Below are 16,850 nucleotides of genomic sequence, written 5' to 3' on the forward strand. Positions count from 1 at the left end.
TCAGCCTGTCATCCTGAATTGAATTTGTGAGTTACATCAAGTTACAGTGTTTAGTAGTGTAAGCCCAGACACTAATTTTAGTACCATATGACAGTGAGTTGAAGAAAAAAATCGCCTCTCCTGACACACTCTTAAACAATGCGAGTTTTTCTGCACATTTAAGAGAAGGTATTATTTATTTATTTTGTTGTTTGTTTGATTGATTACAGCAAAAACAAAGACTAGCCCCCTGGATGCCAGGGTTCTAACAGCATGATCACAAGCCACATGAAATCCCAGAGTGAGGCAGGGAATAATCTTACCCTTGGCCAAGGAGCTACTGGCCACTGTTAGATGCTGGGAGAGGGAGAAACAGTTTCCTCTGAAAGTACAGCCCCTGGTAGGATGCCTAGTCTCCAGTGGAACACCGCACATCCAAGAATATTTGGGCAGCACAATTTGATATTAAAGGTTTAAAAAAAAAGTTACAAGTGTGGGTGGGTATAGAAGAAGGGTAGATCTGGGGAGAGTTGTGGGAGAGAAGATACATATTATCAAGAATGTTGTATAGCACACTCTAACAATAATGATGAATAAAGAGAATGAGGCTTTTAAAGGCACAGGATTCAAATTCCAAGGCCCACTGTTACTCGGTGTGCTCTATATGTGAATATGATACTTTAAGGTAAGAAGAGATGGAAACAGCAGGCCTGAAGAAAGCTTTGATATTTGATTCCCATCCCCTGCTCTGTAAACAATCTATTTCAGGTCCAGGGTAAGTGCTGGACTTGAGTTGGTGTGTAAGATTTGATGTCTGACTTAGGGTTTTACCGCTGTGAACAGATGCAGTGACTAAAGCAACTCATATAAGAACAACATTTAATTGGGGCTGACTTACAGGTTCAGAGGTTCAGTCCGTTATCATCAAGGTGGGAGCATGGCAGCATCTAGTCAGGCATGATGCAGGCAGAGCTGAGAGTTCTACATCGTCATCTAAAGGCCACTAGTACAAGACTGACTTCAAGACAGCTAGGATGAGGGTCTTAATGCTTACAACCATAGTGACACACCTACTCCAACAAGACCACGCCCATGCCGGCAAAGCCACACCCACTCCAACAAGGCCACACCTCCTAGTGGTGCCACTTCCTGGGCCAAGCATATACAAACCAACACTGGTTCCAGGTCATCAGCTAAAACTCTCCAGATTCACAGAACCAACAGCTCGGTACCCACAACGATGGAGCAATGTAGACGACGGTTCCAATGTCTCTTAGAGGCATCAGCCTCAAGCTGGACTCCATTTTTAGACCTAGTCCTACCTTGGGTTTTCTATAATTTATTACATCAGCGAGCTCACAGAGTTATTTTTGTGCCAAGAAAATTGGGCTCAAGTAGAAGTTATTTTCATCCCTTCGTCTAAGTACAAAGCTGAGCACAGAACCATGACTATTCAAGCAGACTTCAGTTATAATAGAGAATGAACAGCAGGGACGGATGGATGGTCTTGACTAGCTGCATAAGCAGATGGGGGACGATTCTCGTGACAATGGAGGAGAGTGACAGTGCAGTATTTTCTCTCTGTGTGTCTGCATACGTCTCCGTCCCTCTCCCTTCCTCCCTCCCACTCCCTCCCTGCCTCCCTCTCTCCCTCTTCTCTCTGCTAGGGATTGAACCCATGGCGGTTTCTTCATAGAATGTTGATACACTTAGCTTAGTCTAATGCTGTTTTAACTATGGCGCTGGAGGTTTTTTTAGCCCCATGCGGTTTGTTGTATATTCTTGTATATTGTATTATACTGTATATACTGTTTATTCCAGCAATCATATTGTTATGGTAACTCCCTTCCAAAGCTATGGTCTTCTGTTGTAGAAAGACAGAAACCATAGAGAAGTGGAGAGATGTGTGTGTGTGTGTGTGTGTGTGTGTGTGTGTGTGTGTGTGAGAGAGAGAGAGAGAGAGAGAGAGAGAGAGAGAGAGAGAACACGCTCTAGCATTAGCAGATTCTTGAGGGTTGGGTCATAGAATTTAAATAAATGTCTTTAGAGTTTATATTTCTATACCTAAGCTACAGCCTGTATCTTTTGAATGATCTCCATCTTTCTTGGATTGATGTAAAATTACACTAGCATTTGGGAAGAAATCACTAGCAAAAAACTTACGCAAAAATCTATACTCCAACTTTAAGAATGAAGCAAATGAAATTTTATCATAATTAGAGAGTGTTCATTAAATCAGCCAATCCTTTTGAGTTCTTTTATTTATTTATTTTTACTTTTTATCAGTTCTTGGTGAGTTTTACATCATGCATCCTAGGCTCACTCATCTCCCCAACCCCACACCCAAAATGAAAACACACACATACACACACACATACAAACACACAAACACACACACACATACAAACACACACAAACACATACACACACATACACACACACACATACATACATACACACACATACATACACACACATACACACACATACATACATACACACACAAACACATACACACACATACACACACATACACACACATACATACACACGCACACACACACACACACACACACACACACACACACACACGAACCATGCATAGAAAAGCATCTCATCCTGGAAGCTGTAGTGTGTCACAGTGTGTCCCACAGTATATCCCTCTGTCCATGCACCTTCATTCGCGAATGTTCGTTGCAATATGTCATTGGTCTGGTCCAAGATCTCTGGCTTCTGTGACACCATCAATATCGGATCCTCACCGGGACTCCTCCCCATTTTCCTGTTGTTTCCCCATGTCATGAAGATCCTACAGTTTTGAGTCAGCAGGACTGACACTTTCACAAGCCCCAACAGTTCACAGAGGATAAGGAATTGGGGGTGGGCCAATGCGGAGCCCTGGATCTGGGCCTGGGTGGTAGCTGAGATGGTCCGCACACCTTACCTGCACCACAAAGCCAAGCTCTCAGGCACTGTTCCGGCTAGGCTGCCCAATGATGCCATCGCCAGGAGGTCAGCCTTCCTGCTCTCATGCCGCCTAGGCTGGCTCACCCACACCCAGGCCTCCAAAGCCAACTCTACTCTGCTGCCCAGTCAAAGCTCAGGGGCTACGTTCCCAAGTGCCACAACCTGCCAGGGGCTGGGCCAGTTCACCCACTCTAATGACCCTGGGGTCAACCCTCCTGACTGCTTCCTGTGGCAAGGGTCAAGGGGGCAGAGGACATCGCCCCCTGCTCAGGCCACCTCACGGCATTGGAGGGGCAAAGCCAGCGCTTCCTCATTCACACCCTAGGGTCCTGTTCACCCATAGCGCTACCACCAGGGTCAGCTCCGCTGTGTGCCTGGGTGTAGCACAGGGCCTGCTCTCCCTAGGGCTAGCTCAGCAGCCAGTGAGGGGTGGATCCAGTTTAGCGCAGCCCTTGGACATCCACATGGTCCCTGGTGGCTACCCAGACCAGAGGCATCCTCACAATCTCTAGTGGTGATATGAGCCAAGAACATTGATATCACTCCCTGTTGCTAAGTAGCCGGGGACCCTGACCTGGCTTGCAGTGGCAACTCAGGCTGGGACCTCACCATGGTGTTGGGAATTGGCTCTAATGCTTTGAATTAATCCGGAATCTGCGTGTCCAAATGCTGAAGGTCCTTGTTCCCAATTGGCTTTTGATCAATCAATAAAGAGCCAACGGTCAATGGCTGGGCAGAGAGAGAGAGATTTGCATGGGCTAGGAACAGCAAGAGAGGAGGAAGGGAGAGATTGCCATAACAGGGACGAAGAAATACCAGACCTAAAGGTCCACCAACATGTGAGAATCAGGGAATGTGGTCACATGGGCCACTTCCCTGATTGCGTTTGGGGTAGCAGAGACGAAATATAGATTTTAAAAGATCTTAACTCAGGAGTACCAGAGGGGAGGGTTTGCTAGCAGTGGCAAGGATTGGAAACGCCCAGCCATTGAGCTAGTCGGGGCATACCAACTGGTGTGCTGGTGTGTGTGTGTGTGCGTGCGTGCGTGCGTGTGTGTGTGTGTGTGTGTGTGTGTGTGTGAATCCTCTTGGGCAGGTGCGTGCTTGCAACCCGTGAGCAGCACAAAGCAGTTTAGCTAAACTCACCACAACATCGTGGTCCCCAGGGCAGGGCTCACTCACTCTCTACCCTTGCGTCTCCTCCATAATGCTCAAGCTGCTCCACCTCCTTTCTCTCCCCTCCTTCCACCACATACTTCACATATGGCTGTTCCCGCAGCTTGGCCGCTGGGTAACATCCTCTGTCCAAGCTGCATGGCATGGTGGCAAGAGGGTATCGATGGCCCGTCTGTTTCATGCACTGCAGGGCAGGTCCGTAGGTGGCATGACTTCGGTCTCTGTCTTCTCCTTCCTCACTGCCGAGGGTGGTGGTAGGCAAGGCTCTGAGTGTCAAGGGCAGGTCTATGGGCATCTTTCCCCACATCATGGCGGTGACATGGTGGAATGCAGGTCTGTTTGTTTTCCTCCTCATGGGCCTCGCTGCCTGGATTTGATTTTTATTTGATTTTATGAGTCCTAAACAGAAGACAGCTTGGGCCACCAAGCCAGGCACCACGCTAGAAAGAAGAAAGGACCGCAATCTGCTCTGTCCCTGACTCGTACAAGAACACCACCCACAACACAGAGGTGTCTCTTTGCCCATCCCCAGGAGGGACTTGGCGATCTTGAGGAAAGCCAAGACCCCTCTCTGGCCCAAGCTGTAAAGACAACAAACTCCTCTCAGGTACCCACAGGAAATCTCAGGCGGATAAAACAGATTGAACAACAGATCTACTCTCCTTCCTACCTTGTTGCTAAGAAGCAGTTTGCAGACAAATCAGAGAAGCCTGAGGTTGAATTCAGGTCCAAGAATCCATCTCACGTAACTGAAAGGTGTGTGACCCAAACAAACCACAATTTCTCTAAATATTCCTCATCCGGAAACAGGGTCAACAGTGGCTATTTTTAGAGTCGGAGTGAGATAGGAACGAGAAAGTCAATAGACAACAGGATGTTACGGCGGGTTATTGTCTCAGACAATGCTGTCAGATTTTCATTGTTTCTAGAAGTGATTGCAAAGGAAGCCATCACCGTGTGCGGAGACCAGACAACTTCGCAGAGTCGTGTCTGTACCAGGTCACAGTGGGCTGGTTTGCAGGAATTCAAATAGGAATTTTCTTCTCCCAAACTAGAAATTATTTTTTTAAAAAAAGCCTAAATACTTTTCAGGCTCCCATTAGCCAGAACCTGAGTTTCTTTTTTACCTTAAGTTTTATCTTGGGATCACAAACAAACACACAAACACACTTGCCACTCATAAACTGCTTCCGAACCGTCAGTGGTGAGAACTTGATTCAAAACCAAGCACAGAAGAGAGGCAGGTATTTCTGGCCGTGGTTGCCTGAGTTGTGTCACGTGACTTCACTTCTGCCTTGGGTGTGAACTCTCTGTTCTGTGCATGCGGTCAGGCCACACTCTGCTAAAGAACACTGAGACCCCTTTGCTCAGGTCTGAGGTGGTTGCGTGTTGTGAGTTGCTGGTTTTGCCGTTCACACAAAAATTCCCACAATGGTTTTATTACAGAAAACAGACTGTTGATATATTTCTACTCTATTCTTCAGTGGATATCAATTTAATAGACCTTCAGGTTACACCGTATCAGAATGCTTGAGGTTTGGAAGCCGCTGAGTTCTCCCTCGAGTTTCAGAAATCAACAGATGAAGCTTTGCCTGAGATTGGTACTCGACAACAACTTCTGAAATGGCCATAAACATAATCTTGGCATTTTGTTTTATGCATTTAAGTGAAGTTGCGTTCCTAGCGTTGACAATTATGCGCCAGACATCAAAGTACTGAGCAGCTTTGAGGAACACGAAAGATGCTCTGTGGCCTGTAAGAGCAAACATTCAACCAGGATTTAATTCTTTACGTAAATATAAATGGGCACATCCACAACATCTGTGTGTTGTTGTAAAATGTTGTCTTTTATCTCCCACTAGGTCCACACTGCAGTGTCCCAAGATATTTGCTACATATCTTGCCAGAAGCACACGTTCCAACCCATGATGGCTCAGTGTCTCTGCCGCCACACTCTCTCCCAAAGTCAAATCGCCACAAGAACGAACACACACCCCAATAACCTCTGATCCAATTGATAAGATCTCATTGCCCACCTAAACATACAAAGCCCTGCACACATCCATCCCTTAAGAACATTCACAGCAACCTGTAAATGTGCAGAGAGGAATCTTAACATCAGCCTCCATTTTGTCCTGCCTCGGCTTCTCTGCCTTCTCTCCTCTCTCTTCCTCTTCCCTTAAACTTTTCTCCCACCCATCCTTCCTTCTCATCCAATGGCAGGGCTCCTTCTATCCTGTACCTGCCCCTCACCGGTACTTTACAAATTCAATGGGCAGAAGGTTCTGGTGAAGTCACCTGAGTCCTGAGTATGCGACTAGGCAGCTGTCCTTGGGGCAGTGAAATTATCATCAAAATACAGCAACTTCAGGGCAAACCACAACATCTGTGAACAGATTTGATTTTGTCCTTTAAAAAAGGACAATATTATTATTATTATTATTATTATTATTATTATTATTATTATTATTGTATGTTTTCTTAGTTGGGTTTCATTGCTGTGAACTAGACACCATGACCAAGGCAACTCTTATAAAGGACAACATTTAATTGGGGCTGGCTTACAGGTTCAGAGACTCAGTCCATTATCATCAAGGTGGGAGCATAGCAGCATCTAGTAAAGCATGATGCAGGAGGAGCTGAGAGTTCTACATGTTCATCTGAGGGCAACCAGGAAGAGACTGTCCTCTGTAGGCAGCCAGGAGCAGGCTCTCTTCTCCACTGGGTGGAGCTTGAGCACAGGACCTCAAAGCCCACCCCCACAGTGACAAACTTCCTCCCACAAGGCCACACCTCCTAGTAGTGTTACTTCCCACCGGCCAAGCCTATTCAAACCACCACATATACATAACAAGGAATTGTTTTTAAAAGAAATACTTATTATTTACCATCAGCACACGTTTTCTTGCATAACTATTTCACATACTTACATACCCGGGGTCATGTAAAGTTTATTCATGGGAAAAGAAGACGTTGACAGGGGAACAAAACAGTGTCTTCTGGGCTAGACAGTGACACTGCACAACGTTGTAGGCAGCTTTGACTCCCCACACAAGATCAGGACAGCCAGCATTCTAGCATGAAGTTCATAGAGTGGCAGAGAGTGTGAGATTCCATCCGTAACTGACGAGACACAGACAGTTGATGTTTGCAGGGGAAAGAGTGAGTTTTCTTTTTTTTTTTTTTTTTTTTTTTGGTTCTTTTTTTCCGGAGCTGGGGACCGAACCCAGGGCCTTGCGCTTCCTAGGCAAGCGCTCTACCACTGAGCTAAATCCCCAGCTCCAAGAGTGAGTTTTCTTTAAGGGTGTGGTGTCTGATGGGGCGACACAAAACTGGACTTGGTGGTTATTAAAGAAAATTAAAGATGACATGACATTGAAGGGAGTAGGAGGGCAGGTTTAGGAGTTAGGGGAAGGAGTAGGAAGTGAATACGCTCAGAATAGATATTAAACACCCAGATAATTAATACAATTATTTTGGAAAGGATAAAATAACACCATGGCAGGTGTGGGGAGTAGGGGGGAGAAAGGGGTCTGAACTTGAACCTTCTTTCTAGGATTTCCTTTTTTCTTCATTAATTAATTTATTCACCTTACACCCCAATATCAGCCTCTCCTCCCCCCAGCGACCCCCGCCCCCCCAGCTCCTGTCCCCATTCCCCACTGTCCTCTGAGAAGGACACATCAGGATGCACATGCAGGACCCGATACATCCCCTCCCACTGAGACTAGAGAAAGGCAGCCCAGCTGGGAGAACAGGATCCAAAGGCAGGCAACAGACTCAGGAACATTCCCTGCTCAAGCCTCTGTGGCACCTACAGGAAGACCAAGCTCCTGACCCATGTGGGGGAGAGGGGCAGGGCCCAGCCCACATTTGCTCCCTGGTTGGTGAGTCAGTCTCCGGGAGCCCCAAGGGTCCAGGCTAGCCAACTCAGTTGGTCTTCCCAAGAAGCCCCTATTCCCCCCGGATTCCCCAGTCCCTCCCCCAACTCCTCCACAAGACACCCTGAGCTCTAGTATTTGGCTGTAGGTCTCGGCATCCATCTCCATTGGTTTGGTCTGGGGATGGAGCTTCTCAGAGGACAGTCATGCTAGGAACCTGTCTTGTTCGCTGATGGCTACAGGTGTCTGGGATTATGGTTAGAGGTGTGGACGGGAAGATAGTCCACAGAGGAGACAAAGCCCACCCCATGGCTGCCGGTCTCGCTGAGGACCTAAGCAGGCAGGGTTTTGGGGCTAGGATTTCAAACAAGATATGCAAGTATTATGCAAGCTTAAAGTTTTGAGGCTGAACACGTATGGGGTTATGAAAGGCATTGCTCCAAGAGCATAAACATTGTTTTAAGTTTTTAATTTAACATCTACGTATTTAAAGCTGGCGGTGCTTTACAGATGGCGTTTCTTTCTGCCCTCCGCCCCTCGGTCGCTGGAGCTAATACTCAGAGATTACTTCGGATTTATGAGCAACATCGACATTATGACGTAGAGAGAGGCAGGTAAGGCTGCTTTTGCCGTTAACTATGAGGGAAATTATATGGTGGTGGGAAGAGAACATGAATCTCTAGGAAACATTTTATCACGAACATTACTGTTGTTTCTTAAAAAGGCATATTATACGATCAGCTTATTCAGTTAAACAATGATATATACGCAAACGTGTCCTTGTCCCCTTAATAATGATTTATCAATAAATTAATAAAGATAATACTTGAACTCTACCTAGTACATTTTTCCCCATACAACAATGTTTAATTGCTATTGTCCATAATAGCCAAATATATACAAATTACACATTACACATACAAAGCACACGCATGCACAATGTATATAATTTTCATGTATTGAATGTAAAATTCTCATCTGGAAGTTTTGTTCTGTTTGTGTACACCTTTTACTATAGTGCAGTGAGTAAAGTGCAGGCTTTGAATACTGTCTACTTTATGATCTAAGGAAAGTCACTCACATTTCTAAACTTCCATTTTTTTAAATGGAAATAATGGTGTTTATTCTTCTTCTTGAAGTTGTTTTAAGGACTAAAGATAGGACAATAATATGCTCAGTGATGATGTAAATTATTTACCATTTTACCATTAACTATAGTTATTCACACCCAGAAGACAATGCACGATCCTTAAAAAAGCACCAGAGGATTAATAAATACACATATACACATGTTGACAGCTACAATGACTTTCAGTTTTTAAACTTATTTATATACTTTATAATTCTATCTCATCTTTTCACATATTTCTATAATCACAGCTAGTTTTTTATGACATTGGGGCGCTGAGCTTAATAAGACTAAAACATGATTAAATTACAAACATACATTCATTAGCCATGAGAGTTAGCTACAGGAGTCCCATGTGAGAGGACTCAGAAGGGTCTGCACTATTCTCATGTCTAGGTCAATAATGGGCTCCAGGATGTAGACATTCTTCAGGGCACTTGCTATCCCACCATCACCTTAGTCATAAAACTCTCTAAGTACAGGCTAGCGTTAGTAATGGGGACACAGTTCATAAAACCAGTCCATTCTCTCTTCATATATGACCGGACTTACAATGTCATGTTGCTTTATAAGTTTTAAAAAGAAAAATGTCTAATTGGCACTAAGAGATAATTAAACATTTTAAAATGGAATCGGGGTGGTTCTCAACCTTTCTAATTCTGCAACCATTTAATACAGTTAATCATCCTGTGATTATAAAATTATAAAATTATTTTGTTGCTACTTCATAACTGTAATTTTGCCATTATGAATCATAATGCAAGTATCAATATGCAGGATATCAGATATATGACCCCTGTGGAAGGATCCTTTGACCCCCAATGAAGGTTAAGAAACAGTGCTTTAGAGGAAAATTCTTGCATCCTTCAAATACTTACAGAGCAATAGATTCTACTTAACTGAACTAAACCTAAAATTAAAGCATAAAAGCTGGAGTTTGCTTGCACACACAGTACTTTTAAAAAGTGTCACTTCTAACAGAAACTTTAAATGCATGATTTTATTGGGACACCAATCCATTAGAAGTAAGTACTGGCTAGAACGGCCAGATGGTCTCTATCAAGGATGTATAGTCTCTCTCTCTCTCTCTCTGCTAAAAATGGCATTAGATTTGCTCTCAGGAAGTGACAAGTATATCATACTAACTGTAGTCACATTACTACGTGTTAAATCTCTCAAACTTGTTTGTATTTTTTTTAATATTTTAAAAGCATTTCTTTTTTTTACTTAAATTAATTTATTTTGATAGCAGCATGTAAATAATTATAGAATCCAGGGATAGCAAATGAGCTTCGACAATTTCTATGTAGTTATCTTTTTAAAATTACATTATTATAAATTATTAGCTTTTTTATCTTATACTATGCTCCATCAATTGTCCATGTCTCAAACTGTTCACTTGGAAAATCTTGATTCTTATCTTCATCGAATTAGTCTATTTAAATATACTTTGTGTATAGTAATTTCCTCTTTTTAAAATTTTTTTTATCTTTATTAACTTGAGTGTTTCTTATTTACATTTCGATTGTTATTCCCCTTCCCGGTTTCCAGGCCAACATCCCCCTAACCCCTCACTCTCCCCTTCTGTATGGGCTTCCCCTTCCCCTCCCCATCCTCCCCCCATTATCGCCCTCCCCCCAACAATCACGTTCACTGGGGGTTCAGTCTTGGCAGGACCAAGGGCTTCCCCTTCCACTGGTGCTCTTACTAGGCTATTCATAGCTACCTGTGAGGTTGGAGCCCAGGGTCAGTCCATGCATAGTCTTTGGGTAGTGGCTTAGTCCCTGGAAGCTCTGGTTGCTTGGCATTGTTGTTCATATGGGGTCTCGAGCCCCTTCAAGCTCTTCCAGTCCTTTCTCTGATTCCTTCAACGGGGGTCCTATTCTCAATTCAGTGGTTTGCTGCTGGCATTCGCCTATGTATTTGCTGTATTCTGGCTGTGTCTCTCAGGAGCGATCTACATCTGGTTCCTGTCGGCCTGCACTTCTTTGCTTCATCCATCTTGTCTAATTGGGTGGCTGTATATGTACGGGCCATATGTGGGGCAGGCTCTGAATGGGTGTTCCTTCTGCCTCTGTTCTAAACTTTGCTTCCCTATCCCCTCCCAAGGGTATTCTTGTTCCCCTTTTGAAGAAGGAATGAAGCATTCACATTTTGGTCATCCTTCTTGAGTTTCATGTGTTCTGTGCATCTAGGGTAATTCGAGCATTTGGGCTAATAGCCACTTATCAATGAGTGCATACCATGTATGTCTTTCTGTGATTGGGTTAGCTCACTCAGGACGATATTTTCCAGTTCCATCCATTTGCCTACGAATTTCATAAAGTCATTGTTTTTGATAGCTGAGTAATATTCCATTGTGTAGATGTACCACATTTTCTGTATCCATTCCTCTGTGGAAGGGCATCTGGGTTCTTTCCAGCTTCTGGCTATTAGAAATAAGGCTGCTATGAACATAGTGGAGCACGTGTCTTTGTTATATGTTGGGGCATCTTTTGGGTATATGCCCAAGAGAGGTATAGCTGGGTCCTCAGGTAGTTCAATGTCCAATTTTCTGAGGAACTTCCAGACTGATTTCCAGAATGGTTGTACCAGTCTGTAATCCCACCAACAATGGAGGAGTGTGTTGTTGTAAAAATATAAAAATAAAACAGATCTTGGTGTCTTTTACCCCTCTAGGTCCGCACCTCGGTGCCCCAAGATATCTGCTAGATATCTTGGCAGAAACACATCCTAGCCGCACAGTTTCCTACACTCAAACCCTCACATAAAAGAACACACAACACAATAATTTTAGATCCAATTGGTAAGATATAATTGCCCACTTAAACATACAATGCCCGGTACTATCCATCCCTTGAGAACATTAATAACAACCTGTAAATACACAGAGCAGAATCTTAACATCACCTGCCATCTTGTCCTGCCATGGCTTCTCAGCCCCTCTCCACCCTGTCTCCTCCTCTCTCCCCTAGTCTCCTCCTCTTCCTTCAAACTTCTCTCCCGCCCATCCTTCCTTCTCCTCCAATGACAGGCCTCCTTCTATCCTGTACCTGCCTCACCTGTGACATCATCCTACAGGAGTGTTCCTCTTTCTCCACATCCTCCCCAGCATCTGTTGTCACCTGAGTTTTTGATCTTAGCCATTCTCACTGGTGTGAGGTGAAATCTCAGGGTTGTTTTGATTTGTTTTCCCTAGTACGTTTTTAAGATTATTTTATTTATTTATTTATTTATTTATTTATTTATTTTATTTTATTTTATTTTATTTTATTTTGTAGGCAGGCAGATTGAGAGCATACCCTTAAGGAAACCTGGGGTCACCCTGGCTTGGAAGCCTGAGCTTTGGTTGGTGAGCAGTCAGTGGGCTCTGGAGAGATCACGGTTTTCTCAATGGTTTACATGCCTCTGAATCACCTAATGAAAGCAGCCGATTTTGCACTGTTCTCATCTAGTTGTTTCTTTTATTAAACCTCTCCTTCTTTTGTAATGAACACATACACGCGTCCACGCTCTTGTTTGAGGACAGCCCTCGTACTATGATCCAGACTGGTCTAGAAACTGCCTAGGTAAACCAGACTGACCTCAAACTCAGTAGGCTTCTTGTCTTAGCCTCCTGCCCTGTGGGTTACAGAGTAAGCCACCCTGACTAGCTTCCAAGACCTACCACTAACCAGAGTGAAGGATGACTTGCTTACTTACTAAACACATTTCCCTTGGGGCCCTGAGGATGGAATCCTGCAGCTCACCATCCAGCAGCCTTCCTCTCTGTGTCTCCCGGATTCACTACTAACTCTGAACTAACCTGGTGGTTGTGGAGTTTCACTGTGCCGTGTAGGGTGCCTCTCAGTGTCTCTGGCCATTACCAACAACGTGTTGGCCACAACTTCCCCATCCAAAGCCACAGCAGACTAAACTGTCACCAGGTATTATTACCATGAGCTCCCTAAAATTAAAATCCACCTGCCATCAGAACCACAACTCCAGAGTTAAAGATTATATGCTGCATATTCATCTATAGACAAGGATTTTGGTTTACTGCATGGACAATAATTTATTTATTACCTAATAAATTAATAAGTTAATTTATTAGTTTATTTAATACATTTGTTATCGTCATTGTTATTAAAACTCTCTTCTCATTTTAAAAGCTATTTATGACGCTTGGAAAGAAAACACAGAATATATAAATATAGTTATTGGGGAAGAATACTCAGTTATATTCATTCCTATGTTCTGGGTACAGCCAGCATTTTGTTGTTATATTCTAATCTTGCTCAGACTTTTCAAAATATATCACAAGTAGTGTTTAGTGAACTCAGTATATTTAAATTAATAACACTGGAAAAACCAACTGCCCACAGGATAGTAAACCTCTGTGTGCTGGGCACTGCACTGGGGATTAACCAGTGAATGCAGTTCTGAAAAAAATTTCCATCTTCTGGAGTTTGGGGACTCTCATGGAAGAGTTTGGGGAAGGACTGCAGGCACCGGAGGGGAAGGGACTCCAACAGAGTCAAGTAACCTAGACACTTGGGACTCTCAGAGGCTGATCCACCAACCAGAGATCACACACAGGCTGGACCCAGGCCTCCCCAGCACACATGTAGCAGATGTGCAGTTTGGTCTTCATGTAGTTCCTGAACAACTGGAGCAGGGGCTGTCCCAAAAGCTGTTGCTTATACCTGGGACATGTTCTTCTATCTGGGCTGCCTTGTCTGGCCTCAGTGGGAGAGGATGTGCCTAGCCTTGCAGAGACTTGATGTGTCAGGGTGGCGATGGGAATATTCCGAGAAGAGGGTCTGGGAAAAGATTATGGGAGTGAGGGACAGTGAGCAGGGTGTAGAGTGGATACAAAAATATCCATCTTCATGTTGTGGGAGAGACTAACAAAGGAAAAAAACAAAATAAAAGGAAGAGGAGAAAGCTTAATACTTTAGAGGAAGAGAGTTCTTACAGACCAATGGAGGTGGATCAGAACTGAGGAGAGTCTTATGCATGCCTTGATTTGATCAAGACATGGTATAGGAATGTATGAGATTCTCAATTAAAGAAACAGAGGAGGGTGGGAATATAGAGAAGCGATCCAATCTAATGAATTAGGATGAATTAATAATGAATTAGGACGGATTGGGGATGAAGAGATGGTGCCGCCATTAGGAGCGCTTGCTGCTCCTTCAGAGGGTCCCGAACTGAGATCTCAAACGCACAGAGCGGCTCTTGCAACTCCAGGTTCACGGAGATCTGAAACCTCTGGCCTCCACACAATGTGAAGATAAATTATTTTAAAAAAAACAATGGGCTAATTAAAAGGTATTCAAAGAGGAAGGATACATAGCAAATAGGTATATGAAAAATGAACACCACCACGAGTCATCAGAGAGATGTAAATTAAATCTACATTAGGACTCCATCTTACCACAGTCAGAACAGCAGTCCTAAAGAATTTAGTAACTCCTGATGCTAGCAAGAGTGTGGACAGAAGGTACCTCAGAATGTCAAGTAGTTTATCCACTGTTCAAATCAGGTGGGCAGTTCTTCCCAAACCCCAAAATGACACCTACTGTACAATACAGCTACTTCAGTCCTGGGTATCCCTAAATCAACATATCTCAGGCATATGTGTACGTCCATGTTTGTTGGATCAGTTTTCACAATAGCTAAGATATAGAAACACGCTAGGCATCTGTCTTAGTCAGGGTTTCTGCTGCTGCACAAAACAGCATGACCAAGAAGCAAGTTGGGGAGGAAAGGGTTTATTCAGCTTATACTTCTACATTGCTGTTCATCACCAAAGCAAGTCAGGACAGGCGCTTACACAGGGCAGGAATCTGGAAGTAGGAGCTGATGCAGAGGCCATGGAGGGATGTTGCTTACTGTGTTTGCTCCCCCTGGCTTGCTCAGCCTGCTTTCTTATAGAACCCAGGACCACCAGCCCCGGGATGGCACCGCCCACATTGGGCTGGACCTTCTCCCCTTGATCACTAATTGAGAAAATGCCTTACAGCTGGGTCTCATGGCGGCATCTCCTCAAGGGAGGCTCCTTTCTCTGGGATAACCCCAGCTTGTGTCAAGTGGACACACAGAACCAGCCAGTACAGCATCCATCAAAAGAGCAATGGATAACCAGGATGTGAAATACACATGATGGATTTCTCAGTACCCACAAAAGAAGTCACACTGTTCACAGAAGCATGGATGCTGCTGAAGAGAATCATAGGAGTCGTCTTAGGTCAGTCTCCGAAAGACAAATGTGATGTTTTCTCTTATTGCTCCTGGGTTGTCTGTGAGTCCAGAAAATCATGTCTGACTATAGGGCATGAGAGGAGAAGCCAATCAGCTCAGGAACACAGGGAGCTACATGATGGGACAGGGGTGAGGAAGGGGAAGATGGGGAGAGATGAGGAAAGCACTCAAGAATTTTGCTTTTTGTGCGAGCTTGGTAGTCCAAGTCAGGAAACCTCTGCTATTCTTTCTTCCTACCTTCCGCCTCCAGAATGTGTAGATGAATGGCCCCGTGTCTCCTGGACCCTTTTATCTTGCTCGGGAAGCATCCTGTCGTGAAAACTGTAATTTAAGAAGAACGTAAGGGCTGGAGAAATGGCTCAGCGGTTAAGAGTGCTTGCTGCTCTTGGTCCCAGCACCCATATGGAGACCCACAACCACCTGTAAATCCAGTTCCGGGGGATCTTATGCTCTCTACTGGCATCTGTGGCCACCAGGTACACATGTGGCACCAGGCATACATGTAGGCAAAACATACAAACACATAAGATAAAAATAAATAGTTTTCAAAGATTATACCCCATATTGAGAGACAGTATTCCATATATATATGGATATAGATCAACATCACCATAACGCATTTCCTCTCTGGAGAAAGGTCAATGGGACTCTTGCCATTGCACTCACAGAACCCAGAGCTGTGCAAACAGCCAAGGGTGGTCCTATTTGTATTCCTTGACTCTTGGACTCCTATGATTTTTTTCACACACTTTGGACACAGAGCTACACAATAGTCATTAAGACTGTGAACTGAATTCTTGGAGAATCTTTAGTATCTTTATCGGGAATTTACTTCTGAAGTAGCACCGTAACCAGCACCTCCATGTTCCCTTCGCCCTTCCCTTTCACCGTGAGGGAAGGTGAGCAGATCCCGTTGTCAGAGGCCGACAGCTCTTCAAAGAAGATCTCCTGAGCTGTGCGATATTATCTGATCAGTGGATTGAACGCTCTTGTAATTTAGATGATGGTCATGCTGACCCGGGGCATACAAGCAAGTCGAGCCAAGTCAGGTCTACATAAAGATCAAAAGTTCTGTCTCCTCAAAACGAAGTCTGTCACTATCATGCAATATTGTACCGTATGTCCTGGCCAACGTAATATGGCAAGAAAAAGCAATAAAGGTATTTAGGATGAAATGGAAAAAATAAAATGATTTTCAGGACTCATCTTTATCTAAGTAGAAAGAGATAAAGGATTTTTAAAAACTATGGTATTTAAGGGCTCAGTTTACAAAGCCCATAGAATGTGTATTCAAAGCATTAGCTTACGGCATTTATATAATAATGAGGCCGAACTACATTTGCAAATTAAACATGGACAGAAATTCCAAAATGGACGAACAACATTCCTTTACTTTACTATGACCATAAGACCCACTGTAATGGTTCTGAGACGACCACCCCAAGCGGTATCCTTCTCCATGCCATAACACT

General features: G+C 44.0%; 3 long non-coding RNA genes across 11 annotated transcripts in view; 1 reads left to right on the plus strand and 2 right to left on the minus strand.

The window, feature by feature from the left end:
• The window catches only part of LOC120098901 (uncharacterized), a 108,265-nt gene that overhangs the window by 12,596 nt on the left and 78,819 nt on the right, over window positions 1–16,850 (minus strand). For 2 of the 6 annotated variants that reach the window (XR_005497641.2, XR_005497644.2), the window contains exon 3: window positions 14,873–15,699. The exons of 2 other annotated variants lie outside the window; for them this stretch is intronic. This is a non-coding gene — a long non-coding RNA (uncharacterized LOC120098901). Of the gene's footprint in view, window positions 1–14,872; window positions 15,700–16,850 lie in introns of those variants that run through there. 2 more of the 6 variants (XR_005497643.2, XR_005497646.2) reach the window with 2 other exon arrangements.
• LOC134483897 (uncharacterized) lies at window positions 5,553–7,727 on the minus strand. Its single transcript, XR_010061079.1, has 2 exons — window positions 6,421–7,727; window positions 5,553–5,875 (listed from the first exon to the last, which is right to left on the minus strand). It is a non-coding gene; the product is annotated as an uncharacterized LOC134483897 (long non-coding RNA).
• The window catches only part of LOC120098903 (uncharacterized), a 51,402-nt gene continuing 41,759 nt past the window's right edge, over window positions 7,208–16,850 (plus strand). The window contains exons 1-2 of one of the 4 annotated variants that reach the window (XR_005497651.2): window positions 7,208–7,284; window positions 8,514–8,617. This is a non-coding gene — a long non-coding RNA (uncharacterized LOC120098903). Of the gene's footprint in view, window positions 7,410–7,790; window positions 8,010–8,513; window positions 8,618–16,850 lie in introns of those variants that run through there. The other 3 variants (XR_005497650.2, XR_005497652.2, XR_010061075.1) reach the window with 3 other exon arrangements.

The sequence above is a fragment of the Rattus norvegicus genome, chromosome 20, assembly GCF_036323735.1.
Source record: "Rattus norvegicus strain BN/NHsdMcwi chromosome 20, GRCr8, whole genome shotgun sequence".
NCBI classification, from domain to species: domain Eukaryota; kingdom Metazoa; phylum Chordata; class Mammalia; order Rodentia; family Muridae; genus Rattus; species Rattus norvegicus.